This window comes from Pinus tabuliformis, chromosome 5_1, assembly GCF_031772625.1.
Source record: "Pinus tabuliformis cultivar Carrire ecotype Pingquan chromosome 5_1, CPIR1, whole genome shotgun sequence".
NCBI classification, from domain to species: Eukaryota; Viridiplantae; Streptophyta; class Pinopsida; order Pinales; family Pinaceae; genus Pinus; species Pinus tabuliformis.
The window spans coordinates 314471929-314477211 of record NC_142305.1 but is presented as its reverse complement, the minus strand read 5'-3'; the positions used below and the strand labels follow the sequence as shown (position 1 = coordinate 314477211).

At 39.5% G+C, this 5283-nt stretch overlaps 1 pseudogene; it reads right to left on the bottom strand.

Annotated features, from left to right (window-relative positions):
* Positions 1-2880: 2880 nt before the first annotated feature.
* LOC149164622 (11S globulin seed storage protein 1-like) overlaps positions 2881-5283 on the bottom strand; it is a 12977-nt pseudogene continuing 10574 nt past the window's right edge.

Below are 5283 nucleotides of genomic sequence, written 5' to 3'. Positions count from 1 at the left end.
TTCCTTGTTTCAAGAACCCTTCCAAATCTAGGTTTTCTCTCTCAAGAATCTCCTGTAGCTCATGGTCCTCCATTTCCATCTCGCTCTGGGTCATTTCCTGGTCCATATCCAGTTCTGCATCGCTCATCATAACCTCTTTCTGTTTGTTATTATCCTTTGTTTGCTCCTTGTCTTCCTCTTTCTCCTTCTCCTCTGGACTTCCCTCCATTCTCTGATCTGCTTTTTTGTTTCTTCTTCTTCTTTGAGCACTTGGTACCTGTTCAGACTGACCTGAGGCCCTTCTGCTTGATGTTGCTTAAGTCCCCTTTTGCCCCATTTTCCTTTATGACTCACTTTATGAAAGTTTTCAGTATCTTTCATGGTGGTCACTTTGCTCTTATTCTCTATTTTACTGAGAGGGAAATCCCTGAAAAGGTGTCCATGCTCATGGCATCTATGACATCTAAAAGGAATATGTTCATAATCAACTGTTTGAACCCATTCTTCATCAAAAACCTCCAAAATAACCTCGTCTGGTAGGGCTCCGGAAAGATCCATTTCCACACAAATTCGTGCAAAGGAAGTGTATTTTCCTCTTCTGGTGGCTTCAGAGGCTTTGACAAAACGTCCTAATTTATTTCCTATGGCTGTTAATGACTTTATTTGCCAATAATCAAGAGGAAGGGAGTAAAGCCTTACCCATACCAGAACCGAGGTAAATGTCTCCTGCTCCGGGACAAAGTTCATCATCCATGGCCTCATATAGAGGCCAACTGCCGTGAAGAAGTAGGGCCCCCCTTCAAACACTCTATCTTTATCCTCAATATTTGTGAAGACCACAGTAAAGAATCCCTTGGACCCAAGATGTAGGTCAATGCTTCCTTTTGGTTTCCAATGATATTTAATCCATGTCTGTAATGCTTTTTCAGTGGGCCATACTCCCATGAATTTACAGATAATAGCATATGTCCACATGTGGTCCCTGTGTGCCTGCAGAGCAGGATCATTCAGAACCACTCTAGGTCTGACTTCGGTTTTGGGTTTACATGGACCCTTCTGTGCCTTGGTTTTTGCCCCCTGTTCCTTGTCGTCTTCCTCCTTGTCTTTTGTGCTATTATTCTCCTTTGCTGTATTTCCCTCTTGCTCTTCTTCCATGCTTTCTTTCCCTACTTCAGCAACACCTTTGACCTCTTCTATTGGCTTCTTACCTCGGCTGGCTACAGCTTGCTTGTAGGAGGGAGTGGAGCTCCCTCCTTTGTGCCCTTCCATGGAGTTCAACGCCAGCTAACAACTGTAAACCCTAGCTCGTCAGTCTCCCCTCATCCGAATCACTGTTTCCTTCAATCAATCAACAAATGTCAAATGTTCACAATTAATTTCACTTATTATTACAATAAAAAATTATTTCAATATTATAACATTATAATCAATCATAAATTAGTAATAAATAAAAATATTTGTTAATATTAATATATGATAAATAGTGTTTATTAATTAAAAATATTTATATCAATAATTATACCCGTATGTTTATATATATATAAAATATATTTTATGAACATATTTATATTAATATTATCAATATAATTATGATTAGTGTCAATATAGTCAAAATTTAATTTACTTATAACATTACATCTAATAAGTTTTTTTATCTGAGTATTCTTCTGGAAAGAAAAAAATTAAAAGTTAAAATAAGTTTAAAGGAAAAAAATAAAAAAATAAAACATAAAATTAAAACAAATTTTTAATATTTTATTAAAAAGGAAAAGAATGATATCATGAGCATTTCATTTATAATATAAAATCACATATACTATATTATTATTTCCAAAAAAATTATTTATTTGTAATTTATTTTCAAATTAAAATATATACTTAAAAAAACCTTCAATAACTTATTTTAAAATTAAAATATATATAAAAAAACAAATTATTTATTTGTAACTTATTTTCAAATTAAAGTATATACTTAAAGAAACCTTCAATGCATATTAGTTATAGGAATTTTTAAATGATAAAATTTGAAGAAAGTAGATCTATAATTTATAAGCAACTCATACATAGAAATAATAACATATATAAAAATAATAAACAACTCACACACAACAATTCACAACAGCTTAAAACACATAAAAACATTACTTCCAATGCCAAAAATATATGTATCTTTTATATATTTAATGCGCCAATTTTTTTAATGCACTTTTGGGTATGATCATTAAAAGTGATAGGAATGTATTTTTTCAGTGGCGTTGCATGGTTTGAAGGTACACAACTGACGTCAATGTATTTTTTAGTGGAAATTCCTATTTCCACCTCAGAATTTTAATTAATGCACTCTGACATGTGCCGGGGATAAGGAAATATAACGCGCCCAGTTATGTCTGGAGGAGAAAAAAAAACGGCGAGCGTTATATTTCCTTATCCCCAGCACATGTCAGGGTGCATTGATTAAAATTCTGGGGTGGAAATAGGAATCGCCTTTTTTAGTGGCATTGGCATGGTTTGAAGGTACACAACTGACCTCTCTGTTTTATATGTCTGATTTTTTTTAAAGAGAGATCGCATCGTTTGAAGGTACACAAAATGATTCTCGACGAGACGACTACGATATATGTATATATATTTCATCGCCATCTGTTTCATATGTCTGATTTTACTTTGAAGGTTTATGACATCACAGAGTGTTTTCAGTAGTTTTACTTTGAAGGTTTATGACATCACAGAGTGTTTTGATTAGTTTTATTTCGAAGGTTTATGAGATCACGGAGTGCAAAGTGGACGACATTAAACCAAAGGAACACGGCCAGAACGCGGTGAACAAAAAGGAACGGTAAATCCGTTATTATAATTATTCTTTCGATTACATTTAATTTGCAGAGGTGAGGAGGCCTATATTCGGACGAGACTGCATATCTATGCACATTAAGGGTTGCAGTGAATGTGCGTGAAATGCATGGGTAATATTAATATTCTATTCCACCTGGACACCTGGTATGATGTCCGCCTGATATCGACGGGATGAGCGGGTAGATGATGGAGGCAAAATAAAGGTGTCGCGTTCTCTGTTCCTCATCACTTGTTCAACTTCGTTTTGGTCGATCCTGTAAGCGGCTCTCACCACTTCCTCCGGCATTGCCTTCAAAACCGATTGCCTTCCTGCCAGAGACGACCGCAAAGAACTGCAACAACGCATGATACCAATTTACCCGATGAGTATAATTGCTGAACAGTACATCATATTAGCAGCAGTGGTAATAATTAGGTTATACTTACAGGTCTGATGTTGTGAACGTTATCCACTCCAACCCTTCGTCTCCTGCTTCCCTGATGACTGCGTAGAATTGGGGAATGACGATGAACTGACCCTCTCTCACGCGCCCATTAAACACATTCCTCCCTTCGTCTCCCACCACCTCCATTCTCCCCTCCCCTCTAGTCACGTACATTATTGCGTGCGCGTTCATCCTCCACCATGGAACAGACATTGCTCTCTGCATTCAAATTTCATTCATTTGATTTGGAAACATTAACATTATTATATATATAAAAGTGAAGCCGAATAAAGGTTATTGCTTACCGGGCGCAGAACAACCCTCTCGGCTCCTAATCTCAAATACTTGAGTACAGGAAGTTTGTAGCGGTTGACTATATTCATCCGTCCCCCATCTCTTACGTAGACATCGGCATCCTGCGGGTTGTCAGCATTGTGCCTTACACGCATTGCACACACAAGCTCTTCCACGCCATTCTCCTTTACAGATGAATTATTTTGAACCAATCCAGCAGCAACATCATCCCTCTGCCTCTCTCTCGTAAGGAGAGCGAGAGCGAGATCGAGGGGCGGGTAAGCTGAGTCGTCGGCCGCGTTCAACCCTCGCAAAACGTCGTGATCGCTGATTCTGTTGAAGCCTCCTTGCAGTTTCATCATTCACGCCCAACGTTTCGGCCAAAGAGCGCGTGCTAAACCCTGCAAACACATTGCCCCCACTTTCTCTTCCTTCTTCCTCTCCCTCCTCTTCATGACCACGGCGACCAGATGATGACCCTTGCCCAGCCAGAGGGTGGGGCTGTACATTTTTACCCCGTCTGTCAGCCATGATGACCCTTGTGCCAACGCTCGTACATTCTTCAGCTTCACTAACCTGAATGCCCACAGCTCCTCCAGAAATACCAAATTTTCCATTATTGGCAACTCTGGTAACTCAGAGTACCCAGAACCGAGTAGTCTATAATGACACTAGCATAAGAGATAGACTCCGTGGAGTTAGAGCATGCGGATGCCCGTTTTCCTCTCGTTGCGAGCGATGCAGAAGAAAGACCCTATCAGACTTCCATGGATAGCTCCACTGCCTTTGTTCGAGGCATTAACAACACAATTCAACTGCGCGCCGAGAAGTAGTAAAATTTAAATTCAAATTGGCGCGGGAGGCAATTTCGTGAAATTCAAATGGGCGCGGGAGGAGCAGTCTTATATTAATGTTGTCTGCAAAACTAAATTGGCGAGGCGTTCAATGTGTAAGTCAGAAATAGGCGAGAGCTGTACAACGGCCAGAAAACTGAAATGGTTGTCGAACTGTCTACGGAAATTCCTATTTCCACCTCAAAATTTTAATCAATGTACTCTGACATGTGCGGGGATAAGGAAATATAACGCGCCCCGTCATGTTTGAAGGAGAAAAAAAAACTGCGAGCGTTATATTTCCTTATCCCCGGCACATGTCAGAGTGTATTGATTAAAATTCTGTGGTGGAAATAGGAATCGCCACTGTCTACGCCATGTATGACCATCCATCCATTGGAAGGTCAAATCAGATTCTAAAAAGTCGCATTATAGACTATTCCTTTAGAAACATACATACATCGTGGTGGATTTGACGTGAACTGAAATGGAGTGAATGCTACCTCTACACCATTGCGCCTGGAATTTCAAATTTCAAGTTTGGGCGCGGAATTTCTGCAACAGGTTTTTATGTAGGGATGCAATGGATTTTTATTTCATTTTCCTCCTGGACTGATTGATGAACTCCGCCTCTCGCGCATCGGTGTCGCACCCTGAGCAGAAGGCGCCAGGGACAACCTCACCAACACCTTAACAATACATTAACTGGCCAACCAGCTGCACCACTCAGGGCTAACTTTCCCTTCCCACCCTTATCCACTCACCATTTCTATTTTCTTCTGAATATTGTATTGATTTGTTTCTCTCGTTGCTGTGCAGTCCACCGTCAGGCGGGATCAGATCATCAGAGTTGGAAATGCCCGTAAAATACGTTGAAATTTTTTAAATGACCGTCCAGC